The sequence below is a fragment of the Magnolia sinica genome, chromosome 6 (genome assembly GCF_029962835.1).
Source record: "Magnolia sinica isolate HGM2019 chromosome 6, MsV1, whole genome shotgun sequence".
NCBI lineage: Eukaryota > Viridiplantae > Streptophyta > Magnoliopsida > Magnoliales > Magnoliaceae > Magnolia > Magnolia sinica.
The window spans coordinates 22,649,535-22,665,812 of NC_080578.1; positions in this window are offsets into that span (position 1 = coordinate 22,649,535).

Consider the following 16,278-nt stretch of genomic DNA (forward strand, 5'->3'; position numbering starts at 1 on the left):
TGCAAAGGGTCCTTCCTCCCACCCGGGTGGTAGACTCCCTTGAGTTTCAACACCGGGTCAAGGGTTCGGGTACCCACGGTGGTAAAATCCCACGGCCTGTGTGTGCATGTGGCGTGGTGTGTGTGTGAGTAAAAAAACGTGAGTGTATGGGGGTGTGTGTGCGTGCGTAAAAAAACGCACAAACAAAAAAAAAAAAAAACTTGAACCGAAACTTAACGTGGCTTAAGAAGTTTTCAGCGGTGGCCATTCAATCCCACTGATTTCTGTTGTGTGGCCACTTGAGTTTTAGATTTGCATTGATTTTGGCCCCATGTCTTAAAATAAGCTGGAAAAATGGATGGACAGCATGGATAAAACATATACATCACAGTGGGACCCACAAAGCTTGGGAAACGCTGTGCCACATGGATATCCTCTAAGCCAAACCCCTCCCGGCCCATTGAAATTTTAGAAAGGAATTTTAACCAAAATATCTCATGGTAGGGCCAAACGTAGCAAATAGCCTCTCTTATAAAGTCTTACTATTTTAAATCCTCTAATAGTAATTGGAAAATTTTAGGGACAAAAATGCCCCCTTACATTGAGCCTAGCGCCCATTGGGGCACGATGCTATGGGGATATTGTCTAAGCATACGTGATAAAACACTGTGGGGCCCACTATGGTGTTTGTGAGAAATCCACACCATTTATATGTTTTGTCAAATCATTTTATGACACGAGCCCAAAAATGAAGTAGATCCAAAACTCAAGTGGGCCATACAGTAGAAAAGAGTCGAGATCGTACACCCATGGTTGAAACATTCATGGGGTGCAAAAGCTTTGGATCATTTTAATATTTTTATTCTTTTAGTTCATCTAAGTGGTAAAGACCTTATGGGCATTTGGGCTACTTTATGAACGGTTTGGATTGCATATGAACATCACAGTGGAACCCGAAAAGGTTTGAATGGCAAGCAACCCCTTTCCACTATTTTCAGTGTGTGGCCCACTTGAGTTTCAGATTTGCCTATTTTTTGGTCTCATGTCTTAACATGATTTTTCAAAACAGATGGGCATATTCGATTTCCCAAAAATATCACGATGGGCCCAACATAGTTTCCGATGACTGGAACTTCCTGTAAAAGGCTTTTTAAGTGGAAATCGGCATCCGTGTCATGGGATGTGACGCAGATTGGGTAGTAGGACCTAGTTAGAGATGGATGATCCTGTGGAGCCCACTATGATGTATGTATTTTATCCACACTATCCATCTATTTTGAAAGATCATTTTAGGATATGAGCTAAGCATGTCAAATGCTCAAGTGGACTACACAAAAAACAATGAGATTGAAAACATTCCACTGAAAACTTCTTAGGGGCCACAAAATTTTTGGATCAAGCTGATATTTATGTTTTCCCTTCATATTGGTCTACATGACCTTAAGAACAGGTTAGATGGCAAATAGACATCATGGTGGGCCTTAGGAAGTTTTTTATGGTATGAGTTCAATCCCCATTATTTCCTGTGGTGCGGTCCACTTGAGCCTTCGATTCGCCTTCTTTTGGGGCTCATGCTCTAAATTGTTCCATTAAGATGGATAGACAGCATGGATAGATTATATACATCACGAGACGCATAACAACCAATAATGGTGGTTGTTAATTCCCAACTATTTTCTTGCGGTGGGGTCCACCTTATTTGTGAATGTAACTCATTCTTTAGCCCATAGCATTAAATTAAAATTTGAATTCAATGGATGGAGTAAATTCAACACATATCCAATGGTGACCCCCACAATCCTTAACATATGACAACCACGACCTTTAACACATGATAACCATGACTCAAACCCTTAACACACTACAACCTAAACCCTTAACACATGACAACCATAACTTAGACCCTTAATACATGACAACCTTTATTAGTGTTGTAGCGCCCCGAAATTCGAGGACCGAGTAGCTACTCGGCTCCCGAATTCTCGAGTGCCACGTGTGCAATGATGAGTCACAAATGCATATAGTTAATCAGGTATTAGCAAGCAATGATGAATTAATCTAAGCATATTCAATTTCTAATCAAGTAATTAAGAGACAAGTGCCACTAACTAACTAAAATTTCATAAAAAGTTCACATCCACCGTATCAACTTAATAAATTTAGTTTAATACTTATCCATGGATTTAATCTCAAATACTTATCAATCCCCAAAATGACCTCGGCTCTGGCTCAGTCCCTCCAACATTCATCTCGCTAATATGCTGCGCCAAACTTCTGATAGTATGCCCGCTCCTCGTCGTTGTCGGCATCGACATCGTCAAATGCGTACTGCTCCAGAGTATCTGCATCTTTATCGGGTTCTGGTTAGTGTTTTAGAACACCGTCCCAGAGTGGAAGTGTAACGCCCCGTACTTTTCAGTAAATAGGTGTCACCAGGGAAGTTTAAATCTGTTTTCATGTGTGTAGAAACACACGTGGTCAGCCATGCACACCGACCCCAGAAATCCTTGATCTATTCATCTCAACTGTTTTGTATGACATTCATTCGTACATCAAGCCATCCATTCGATTGATTTTCAAAATAGTCTAGAGACGTCTATTTTAGGATCCCAATTACTTCAATAGAAGAATCAAATCATCCAGAAATAATTCATAAGTGTGTGTGTGTGTGTATATATATATATATGTTATATTATAAGTTTTACACAAACATAGATCAAAAGAATTGTGAACTTATTTGATAATTTATTTATCATATAAATAATGTATGAAAATGTATTGTAGTAGAATGATATGTATATAACTAACATATATAAAATATTATGAAAATAATGTTATATTAAATAGACATAACGGGTGATAATTTTTCAATGTACAATTGAACTATAAATATTAATGTAGTATTAAATATCTATTATAAATATGTATACAAAAGATTATTAGATATTTTAATAAAATTGTATATCATTTAACAATATTATTGAATACAAATATGATTTTTAATTAAATAGGATACTATACAATTTTCGTTCATTTATATGTGTGTTCATTTATAAAATAATGTTATATATTATGAATCATATTATTAATAAATATGTGATCAGTAGCATGTATGTAGTAGTACATTAATAATAAAATTACGTCTATATATGTGTATGAGATTTTAGTCATTATAATTATAAGTAATATACAATAGTAATAAGTAGTAATAGTAATAAAATTAATATTAATAAAAGCATATGGTTAGAGCCTTACGAATGATCCACTAGGAGACCGTTGATGCTCGGATTGAAGTGGATCCAACCGTTGAATCAAAGTAGTCGACCCTTAAAGGGCGAGCATAGATTCGTATGGCCCACCTGGGCCTCACATCTGCCCCATACTGGACCAGGACCCCTAGAAGAGGATCCCAGGGTGAATGGACGGCCTGGATTTATCGCAAACATCACCATGGCCCCCCACATTGGTGTGCATGTACACCAGTGCTAGAGCACCTGCGGTGCACTGGACGACCCAGCACAGTCAAACGAGTTTGACCCGTGACTCCTGTAAACGGAGGGAATCTCTCCCTCTTTCGTTTTTCTTCCTTCCGACGGATCACGCCACTGTTTCGATCAATGGGCGCACCATATATGGTCACACGCGCGATCCGAGCTGTCCATTAGATTCAGAGCGTGGCTCTCACCAAAACCAAGGGAGTTTCACACTGGGTAGTGTGCGTACAGATGAACATTCACGGGCGCAAGTGGGCTGTATACAACCATGTTTCCTAAAATGGAAACTGCCACGCTGGCAATCCGCGTGAGCTTTGTTCTCCTCCAATCTCGGCCATCCATGTGGAATAATCTCAACCAATCAACGACCCTTCACACGGATTTTGGTTTTCATAGAAAACCAGCAAATGAAAACAGCTGTTTCTTCATACCTTTGAACCCACCACCCAAACGCACCTGGAGCTTCATTTTCTGGTTTCTAAAAGCACCATATGGAAGGACTGGACCCTTCAACAGCCTCATTTCGAAGAAATGTGGGCCGCATTTCGATCCACCATTCGAGGCCGACCTGCTTCCTCATCAGGAAACCGGCATCGTTCGAGCTGTGTGGCCACGGAATCCATTAAGTGCGCTTCCCGAACACCGCTCGATCATAGATGATCATCCCGGATCTATTCCAAGTAGCTGTGGTAAAGTTCAAATCAAAGGCAGTGTGCAACCGGGCCTTCAGACGTGCGGTTGGGGGCTGTGCTGCACCTGCCGTCGAGTTGTGGCCATGGTCAGTCCGAGTTGGACGAGTCTGGCTTGCATCCAGGCTTCCTAAGAAGCTAGTAAGAGAAACGAATGAGAGAGGAAGAAGAGTTGTAGCGTGGTGCTGCACTACGTCACTACCTGACTCCCTGGCAAGTCCAGGCGGTGAGTCGGGACAGGTATGGTGAGTCAGGGATGACCGAGTTCGGTTTGGGCTGGACTGCAAGGTCGGTAGATTGATGCAGGAAAAGAAACAGAGAAAGAGGATAGAGAGAGAGTTGGATGTTGGAGTTGCACCACATCACAGTCGGGGGATCAAGTTGCTGACTTGGTTCAGGTTCGGGGCAGGCCGGGTTCGGTCCTGCTGCTGCTGGCCAGAAAGTGAGAGCAATGGCAGGGAAGAGAGTGAGAAAGAAAAGAGAGGGAGAAGGAAAAGAGAAAGAAGGAAGTTTGAGTTGGACTTGTTGGTTGCTGAGTTGACTCGGATGGAACCGAGTCCAGCCTAGTCAAGTTGGGATGGGTCTGTCCAGACTCATTGCTGGACATCCCAACAGAGAAGAAAAGAAGAAGAAAGGGAGAAGAAGAGGAGAGAGAAAGAAGGGGGTGGTTGTGTTGAGCCAAGCTAACTTGACTCAAACTGAGTCGATTAGGTGAGCCCACATTTTCTGTCCAGATTGAAATCATTGCAATTATCATTGTTATTATTATTATTTTTAAGGATTATTAAATTTAGATATAATTAACCCTTAGTAAATTATCCATACGAATATTGGTTCATACATATAGAAATTATCATTATTAAAATATTAGTATTTTATTTTGCCGTTCTTAAAATATTAACATTGACGCTAGAACATACTATTTATTTTCATCAAAATTATTATTAGTGTCACGCCCCAAACTCAAAAACCGGGCTCACAAAATTTCCGATCGCCGAATCCGGTACTGACAGCCTCCGTTGTATCCCGTTCTTGGTTCCCAGTGTCCATACGCCAGATTCCGATCCTGGGATCCTACAAGGAGGATTTTTCAATGTATATTTAACTCATAATAAGCATAACCACAAGTTTATCCAATTCACAAAAGCAACATCATTATCACATATCCACTAATATAAACATTTGAATACAGTACTGAAAGGGAAATACATATGACAAAATCAAAGCTCCAGAGGTCCATTGTATGATCCAAGCTCAACGCTGCTACAACCTAATGCCACCTGCACGCATCTATTATGCATAAGTTTATAGAAAGCTTAGTGGGTGGTGAAAGTGTGTGCACAAGGTAAGTGCCAAGTAAGTAATATCAGAGTAGTCAAAGTAAGCGGAAATACTGATAAGTCCATAAATCATACGATATCAGAAATACTAGTAAGATCATAAATCATATGATATTAGAGTAATGTGAAAACATGCTAATAGGCCCATAAATACCATCAGCCTTATCCAGGCTATGCGATGCAAAAATATAATAAAAACAATATCATACACTGATGAAGGAAAGTAGATCAGCTATGCAATGCGGGGACAGTAAGCTAGATATCAGATGCTGATGATGCAGTGCAATATGTGGTGCAAATGAAATGACTAAGCTGGAGTGAAGTCGGGATGATAGTACGTAGTATCGCACCTATGGGGTCCATCACAAGGGACTTCTATCCAAACTAGTCTCATACCTAAATTTGGATAGCCAGACTCAATGTAGTAGACTCCTGATCTCAGGTTAGTCGCGCACTCAACCGAAATCTTTTCCATTACGAAGGTACACAATAATTAGTTGCGCACCACCAACTCGAGTGGATAGTGAATGAATGAATGAATGAATATGCAACTCCTACTTGATAAGTCCACATATCAGTACGGTTTCTCTCTGAGATCATCACCAGGGCCTAGTACACTCTACATGTAAATCGCTGCCACTGACGCACGACCATGCAAGTGGAAGAGATCTCACCATCCGCCTGACCAGTAGTCAGCCAATATCTACTCGGCACATCGATAGCGGACCCATTCACGAGCTGGTCAAACTCAGCCTAGCAATGCCCCCTACCCTCGAGCAGGTAAGGCCACACCCCCTCCCATACGACTATGACACAGTGGGAGACGCGACCTCCTAGTATTCGGCCCTCATGCGCTCATATATATCCACTCAGTCTTGACGTTGGGGCATCTCCTGGCCAAGGAAGTTTAAGAATTTTCACCTAGGGACATCTATGATGCCCGTATGCTAGAACCAAACATTTTTGGTGTCCCATCTGGCCATCCACGATATGCCTGTAGAGGCTATGACCCTGATATCGCTAGGGTGTATAGTAGTCACAACACACAATGCAAGATGCATGGGTCATATAATCCAGTCATGCATCAATCATGCGCATACCGTGTGCTCATATGAGATAACCCCCGCCTATTAGGGAGTCTCATAACAACCTGCCCAATGACATATGTAATGGTCAACCACATCTCATAACAAACATGCAGATGATGCGTATGGGCATGTATCATGATGCTATGCTGTCACATACTCATAATCGGTATTAATAACCGGCATCAATAATTAGCCTCGATAATGTGAACATTTAACGAACATTGCTCCTAAAGAGTGGCCCACATAGAGCCTAACATATAATGGACCCATGGCCTCGCATAAGGGCTTAATATACAACACCATGGGCCTTACTTAAGAGCTTAATACAAATCATGATGGGCCTCTCACATGGGCCTAATATACATCACAATGGGCTTCATCGCCTGGCCCTCAAATGCATCATAATGAGCCTCATCACATAGACCTCATATTTATCATATTAGGCCTTAAACACGGGCTAAAACACATCCCAATGGGCCTCAAATACGGGCCGCATATACATCACATTGGGCCTCAAACACGGGCCGCATATACATCACAACGCTACGCTAGCTCATACGCAGTGCACATACTAACTCAGTCGTAGCCAATAATCGACCAAAAATGGCGAGGTCCATAGAAGGACAATAGACCTAATCTGTAACATGAGAATTGATCCTCGACAATCGGAATCGGCCTCATCAATCGGACTCAGCCTCGACAATCGGAATTGGCCTCGACAAGCGGCCTCAACAATCGGAATCGGTTTTGATAATTGACCTCGACAATCGGAATCGGCCTTGTTAATTAGACTCAGCCTTGACAATAGGAATCGGCCTCAACAATCAGCCTCGACAAGCGGCCTCAATAATAGGAATCGGCCTCGACAATCGGAATTGGCCTCGTCATTCGGAATCAACCTCGATAATCACCCTCGACAATTGGAATCGGCCGAACAAGGCCTAAGAGAAGGTCACAATGTAGACATTAAACCATCATTACCCAACAAAGTGGCCATTTAACCAACATTTGCTTCCAAGGAGTGGCCCACATAAACATCATTACATACATTATGGCAAAATCACACATCACATCGGGCCTTGAATACACAACAGGTGGGCCCTGCACCTGGGCCTCAAATATATCACATGGGTCTCTCATATACATCACGTCGGGCCTCGCCGAAGGTCACAAACATATCACAGTGGGCCTTCTCACGTGGGCCATATATACATCAATGTGGGTCTTGTCAAATGGGCCACAAATACATCATAATGGGCCTCATATCTATGCCGCATATACATCACTATGGGCCTCAACTCATGGGCCTTAAACACATAATAGGTAGACCCTACACATGGGCCTCACTAAATGGGCCACATATACATCGTATTAGGCCTCGCCCATGGGTCAAAAATATATCATATTGGGTCGCACATATTGGCCTCTCATACATCATATTGGGCCACGCCCCATAGGCCTCGAATACATCGCAATGGGCCACAACCCATGGGCCCCAAATACATCTCAATGGGTTAGGCCCTACTCATTCCAAATGGGCCCATTAATGGACAATTTGGATAAAACACGTACATCACGTGGGGGCCACGTGAATGGATGGTGTGAATATATAACATATATATATCACGGTGGGTCCTAAGTCTTGATGGACGGTGGGAACTTGGATTACATCTAAAATCATTTCAATAATTGCAGGTGTAACATGTGTATCATTGTACACATCATTCTATGGGGCACATGGCACCCTAATGATGATCAGCACCACCTAAACATTATCTAGCACCATCCAGCACAATCTGGATGGTGTGGATAATATAAAATAAATACATCAAGGTGGTCCAAGACCACACCCAGACATCTGGATGGTCTGGACATAACATATATGCAGACAAGGTGGGCCACACCCCTCACATGTGCAGCACACTTATGTAGCCGCAACATATTCTTCTTCCATCGTACTGATAGATACTATCTTCTGTAACTGAGAGACCCAACTAACTGCAACACTACTCAGAGTAAAGACATAACCTGTAATGCTTCTTCTGCTGTCGATATCTCCTGTCAAATTTGAATCTACGTAGCCTTGTAGCTTGATTTTCGATCCGCCATAGTATAGCCCTACATCCTTAGTACCTACCAAGTATCTAAGAATCCACTTCATAGCTTCCCAATGTTCCTTCCCGGGGTTGTTCATGAACCTGCTAACAACTCCCGCTGCCTGAATAATGTCTGGCCTCGTGCTCACCATAGCATACATGAGACTCCCAATAGCTAACGCGTATGAGACTTTAGCCATGTAGTCCTGTTCCTCTAGGTCTTTACACATTGCTCCTTAGATAGCTTGAAGTGGTTGGCTAATGGAGTGCTAACCGGCTTAGTACCTCCCATATTGAATTGATCAAGTACTTTGGCTATGTACTTTGCCTATGATAAAACCAGTTTCTTGTTTTCTCTGTCACGCTTTATTCTTATGCCTAGGATTTATTTTGCAGCTCTTAAATCCTTCATGACAAATTCTCTAAACAGTTGTCTTTTGAGATCTGAGATGTCCTTCATGCTTGAACCAACCACAAGCATATTATCAATGTACAGAAGAAAGATGATGTATGGCGTATTAAACTTCTTCAAGTAACAATAGTGGTCAGCATGACATCTCCTAAAACTATTTCCCGACATGAAACTGTTGAACTTCTTGTACCACTGCCTCGGGGCTTGCTTCAGGCCATATAGACTCTTTTTCAGTCTACATACCTTATTCTCCTTTCCTGGTGCCACGTATCCTGTCGGCTGATACATATATATCTCTTCTTCAAGGTCCCCAAGAAGAAAGGCTGTCTTAACATTTAGCTGTTCTAGATGTAAGTCCTCTGTAGCCACTATGCTTAAGACCATACGAATCGTAGACATTTTCACCACAGGTGAAAATTTTTAGTGAAATCGATACCTGCCTTTTGTTGAAACCCTTTCACAACCAATCTAACTTTGTACCGTTTTGAACCATCGTGCTCCTCCTTCAGTCTGTAAACTCACTTGTTATAAAGAGCTTTCTTACCCTTGGATAGAGTGACTACCTCCTATGTAAGATTAGACTCAAGAGAGTCCATCTCATCATCCATGGCCTGCTCCCACTTAACCTGTGTATCCAATTGTAATGCCTTTTTAAAATACTCTGGTTCACCATTATCTGTCAGCAGTAGATAATGTAAGGAGGGTAAGTATTGGACCATGGGTCTCCTCTGCCGAGTAGACCTCCTCACAACCAGTGTATGCGACTCTACCTTATAATGCTCCTGTGCATGATCATCCTGTGGCGCTGTAATACCTGTGTCCGGTAACTCTTTTATCTCTACAAATTTCTTTTTCTCGGCCTTATTTTCCTGCACACTGTCCTTATGCATCACTTTTTCATTGAATACTATGTCCTTGCTTCTGATGATTTTTCTGTTTTCTGCATCCCAAAACCCGTAGCTGAAATCATGTTGCACGTAGCCTATAAACGTGCACCTCATGGACTTAGCATCTAGCTTGTTTCTATGCTCTGCATCAATGTAAACATATGAAGTACAACTGAACACTCTGAGATGTGCAAGGTTCACTTCTTTTCCAGTCCACGTTTCTTCTGGTAGCCCACCATCAAATGGTGTTGAGGGACTTTTATTGATGAGATATGCGGCAATATTTACAGCATCTGCCCAAAAGGTCATGGGCAACCCTGCATGTAACCTCATGCTCCTAGCACTCTCAAGGATGGTCCTGTTAATATGCTCAGCCACACTATTCTGCTGCGGTGTCCTTGGAATCATTTTCTGATGTTTGATTCCATTTGCTACACAATACTCCTCAAATCTCTTATCATAATACTCTCCTCCATTATCAGATCTGAGACATTTTACTGTTTTACCTGTCTCGTTTTCTACCATAACTTTTCACTTCTTAAATACATCAATTACATTAGATTTATGTTTTAAAAAATAGACCCACAGTTTTCTACTAGTATCATCAATAAAGGAAACAAAATAACGTGAGCCACCAAGAGATAATACCTGTGTCAGTCCCCACATATCAGTGTGTACAAGCTCCAGTAGATGCGTCTTTGGAGCGCGTCCTGTCTTCTTGAAGCTTACCCTCTTCTACTTGCCATACATGTAGTCCTTGCAGAATTTCAAGTCAATAGACTTTAGCTCTGGTAGCTACCCTTTTGACAATAACACTTTCATCCCTTTCTCACTCATATGTCCTAACCTCTGATGTCATAACTGCCCATTCACTCCAGTTGATGCGACTTCGAGTGAACTATACGATACTGAAGTCACGTACAAAGTACCTTCTTTCTTGCCTCGAGATATCACTAAGGCACCTTTTGTGATCTTTCAGGAATCATTGGTGAATGTCGTCACATAACCGGTACCGGCCAACTGCCCCACTGAGATCAAGTTACGTTTCAAACTCCGTACATGTCTGACATCCTTCAATTTCAGAGCCGTTCAGTCTTTCTAATTTACATGTCTCCCTTTCTAACAATACTACATGGCTCATCATCACCCAGGTAGACTCTCCCGAAGTCACCTGATACATGATTACGCAGAACTTCTTTACATGAAGTGGCATGAAATGAAGCACCCGAGTATATAACCTAAGACTCATTCCTCGCATCAAGAGACAAGATCAACGCCTCTGTGTCACTCTCCTCAGATAGATTCACTGAATCCTTCCCGCCTTGAGAGTTTTCTTTTTGTTTCTTGAGCACCTTGCAATCACGTTTCATATGTCCCTTCTTCCCGTAATGCCAACACCCGTCTTTGTCTTTCGGTCCCTTGGACTTTTTCCTCAACTTAGAACGTCCGTGTTTATTGCCTGATTTGTTCAGCGATCTTCCCCTTCCTTCAATGTTTAGAACATTCCCTGAATCCCCTGAAATTCCTGATGCATTTCTTCTAGATTCTTCACTAAGAATTAGACCGGCCACATCATCAAATTTCAGCTGTGTCAACCCTGAAGAATTACTCACAATAATCACCAAACCATCCCAATTGTTTGACAAACTAGACAAGATCAATAACGCCCTGACCTCATCTTCAAAAACAATGCCAACGGATTCCAACTGACTCGTGACTGTATTGAACTCGTTTAGATGTTCAGCCACGCTCCTACCATCTGACATCCTCATGTTGAATAGCTGTTTCATAAGATGAACCTTGTTAGACGCAGAGGGTTTTTCATACATGATGGCTAGGGCTTCCATTAATTCTTTTGTAGTTTTCACCTTGGATATGTTGAAGGTGACGCTCTTAAATAAAGAGAGTCAGATCGTTCCTAAAGCTTTCCTATCTAGTAAAAATCATTCATCATCTGTCATCTTTTCTTGTTTCTTTTCTTTTCCTCTTAGAGGAATATAGAGGTCATTTTGATATAGATAATCTTCCATCTGCATCTTCCAGAAGGTAAAGTTTGAACCATCAAACTTCTTAATTCTAGTCTTCCCTTCTTCCGTCATCGCTCCCAAATAGAATTAAACCAATAGCTCTGATACCAGTTGTTGTGCAGTACGCCAACAACGCAGTGAACCGAGATTCAATCTTCGGTCTCACCCACAAATGATAAACAAGAAAAAATATAAACTAGAAACAGATCAAAGCAATCAAAACAAACCACAAGACAAGATATACGTGGAAAAATCCCAAACTAGGGTAAAAAACCACGGATGCAAACTTTCACTATGAAGAACAACGAAGATTACAAGGCAATATATTAACCTCTCACTTGAAAATACAGAGAAAACCTTTTGCCAACACCTTAGAATTATTTCCCATCATACCTAAAAAAGCCCTAGGGACCCCTATTTATAGTTTATGCAACTCCCTTTCGTACCCTTGCGAAAGCCAACTCAAATTTCCGTAGTCCACATCAAATCCAGAAACGAATCTGCGTAACCTTGACTGGTCGAGCAGATTGCAAGACCGGTCGAGCACCTCGGAACCCAAAATTGATGCTCGCTGGACTTTGAGTTGAGCTAGTCCACGATCGGTCGTGGGCTACACGACTGGTCGAGTAGGAGCCACGACCAGTTGTGCGACCCCCAGATGTGGCTCTACATCTCAACATATATTGGCCGAGGCAAGGAAGTATTAACTAGGGCATCATTGATTTTGTTGGAACTGATGCAAAAGGCACGTGTAGTTGCGGGATTTAGCGTAGGTTTCGAAAAAGGGGTGGTTATCGATGACGTGTTATGATGAATCGGCCAAGGGCGGTTATTAGTTTGCTACCATATGTGAATAATAAATGCTGCATTAATGATGGGTCGCACATTGCTTTCACCTTTTTTTTCAAAGGTGAAGCGATGTGGGATAATGTTCATCCCCATGGTCACCATTCCTTATGAGAACCAATCAGAGCAAATTACATGTGATCTGTACATATTCACATGGTATTTTTGAATACATACAAAGATGTACAGAGAGGATTTCTTGATAACATAACTGAAATATTTTGAGTGTTACTGGAGATGGTTGATCGTGAAGGAGCGATTATGGGACAGGCAGCAAGAAAGTGTCCAGAAGGCCAAGTAGTGCTGACCGGTTATAACAACTGTTAAAATGTAGGAAGCATCCAAATGTCTTGATTAAGGCTATAAATAACAAACGAATTCAGCAAGAAGATTTCGTCTCATACCAACCCAATCAAAACCAAACATTATCTTTCAATTACTGGTATTTTACATTGCATAGTGTAATCTTTTACTTTTCCTGCCAAGTAAATTACATTTCTTAGTGTAATCATTTACTTTTTGCTTATTTACATTACGTAGTGTAATTCGTAGCATTAATCAAGGAATTGGTAATTTTTGTTGTAATTTGAGTCTATACTCGTGCATTGGATTGAGTTCTGCATCAAGAGGTTTTCCACTGCTGTTTTTCATGGTTGACTGTAAGAATTCCTTTTTCATCTCACTCTATCCATACTAAAAAGTCATTTTCATACTGAATGCAAAGGTGTAATCCATCACAGAGTACAAACCCTACCTTTTGTATGTCACACGATCTTATTTACACATTGAGCGAGTGGCCGAATAGGTAGCCGATCTCATCAGATCTCGCTTATACACTACGTGTCTATCTATTTTGGTGCTTGGGGTCTAGTTGTTCGTGTTTGAATTAAGCCACAAATCTAATTATGACATGCTTGCATTCCAATTGCCGAAAACAGAAGAGCAACATCGCCTTAGTTGGACGAATTGCTCAATGGTCCGGTCATCCGATCCATTGGGCAGTTGGACCCGCATTCTCACCTTGCCATTAGAAGGTTAGGCTAATCCGGCGCCTCTGAAAAGTGAAAAGCAGCCCATGAACATGACCATAGGTGTCATGGTTTTACATGGACTTTCTAAATGCACTAAGCCCAAAAATCAGGCTGGTTCGGTGATTGGTGGGCCACTTCGTGTGAAATAAATGGATGGCTTAAATGAGAGAGACTTGGCTCATTCTTAAATTTTCTTTCCAATGACCTGATGACGGATGACATGTATTTACACCGCGCATACAACACCCAAGCTCTGTGGAGCCCACCGTGTTGCATGTGTGATATTCAGATGGGCCACACCACTGGAGACGAAGTAAAATTGCACCTAAAACATCAAACTTCATGTGGTGTATTCTTCTTTCGTCCTTGCAACTCATACCCAATGAACAGTTTTGAAATATACATGCCATGGTAACCCCCAAACAAACATATGATTGCAGCCCATACCCATTGCTCCATATGGTGTGGCCGACCTGAGTTATGAGTCCAGCTGAATTTTGGCTGCAGGTCCCAGCGTCAAGGGATGCGCCTGATGGACAAAGTGGATGATCCACATATGGTGGGATCAGAACTTTATTGTTGTACGCGCTGAGTAAAACAGTTGCCGTAGATGATTCTGGTCCTATGTATGATATGGGAACAGCTAATGATCGGCTACGATTTTCCCATCAGTGTCACCACCCTGGTACATGCATGTTGCCTTGTGAGCTTACGTTGAACATGTACTGGTCCAACAGCCAGACAGGTCTATTATGAGACAGCTGGCGATTTACCCTGATCGTCCATTTTTCTCATTGACATGTAAGTTGACTGGCTTGATTTTGGACTTCTACAAGTGTGGTCCTTTGTCAAATTGACTACCCTGTCGAGTCAATATGCAATGAGAGGGAACTGATATGTAAGCTGAGGTCTGTCCAAGCCCGGCCCGAGTCTGAGCTGAGCCTGTGACCAGCCACTTGTTTTTTGTGCAAGATCTGAGCTGTTTATTAGGAGTGCCATCATGCATGATATAGCTAAACGGGCTCGTCGGTGATGATGGGTCTTATAAACATCACGATCCGATTCTGATCAATAAGCAGGCCCAAACCAAGCAACGGGCTAGGCTTCCAGCCCAAGCCCGCCCAAAAGCCCAGCCCTGCCTTGACAGTGATATGGTATACCAAGAAAATAACATTTTCATGACCAAGCAATGCCTTCCATCCAACTAGAGGGCCTACCGTCCATGAGTCATGTTTCAAATATAACATCCGCCGGACAATCCTAGCCATCACTTTTCACCCTAGTGTTGACTGGTAAGTGCTAAGCCGCTAACTTTTTTATGCTCTACCAACTCTTTCTAGGCCATTGAATCAATTTGATCCGTGTATTTAAATAGATACTTTCCAATCCATGATAGTGACCACTAGTAGTCCAGATCATGGAAAGACCTGATTGATATGACCCTATCTGTGGTGGGGACCACTGATAGAATGCACAATTGCAGAATAAGGAGCGCTGATTTTGTTTCCATGCGGAGTAGGACCGGACCACCTTGCAAATTAAGGTCTTAGTGACAATCATAAGGTGGGGTCATATAAAACCGGTACTGGGATTCTGTGGGGCCCATATCTACTGTGCATCTGATCTACCCCGTCTATTGAGAGCCCCCCCTTTTGCTCACCATTGAAACAAAAAATCAGGTCCAAAGCTTATGTGGGCCGCAATGTAGGGAACAATATAAAATTATGCCTAAAAACCTCTCATTTTAGAAGGTGTGGCAAATCGAATGGATTTTGGTGGGTCCCTTCATTCTAGTGGATCACATCAAATGAATGGATTAGATGGCACATACACAACTCGGTGGGCCCAACTAACTTTGAGGAAAGTTTTATTGGTTGGGCATTCCCTCCCAACTGTTCCTTGTGGTGTTGCCCACCCAAGCTTCTGTTTGGGGGCAGAAATTTAGGCCCTTTGCTAAACATCTAAGGGCCTGTTTGGCCAGGCGAATTGAATGGGATCAGGAGGGATGGGATCTGTTTTAAGTAATGATGGCTTGGTCAGTGGATTGGTGCAAATACAATGGTATTGCTATATCCCATGTCCAAAAATGAGTCATGTTTGGGACGTCTGGCTTATCCACGGATCACAAACAATGGTCCCGTTTGGCCGAGCATGCGATGGCACGAAATTCCATGGTTTTGAAAAGCACGCCTGGGCAGATTGGGTTTAGGTGGGGTGAGATTCAAAACGTCCGAATCTCACTGCCCAGGCCAGACAACCCGTCTGGGCAAGTCTCTGTGGGGCCCACAGTGATGTAATTGTTTCATCCACGCAGTTCATCGTGCCACGCAACTGATGTATATACATATTCTGGAAAATCAAGTAGGTCCATATCTCCAGTGGACCACAC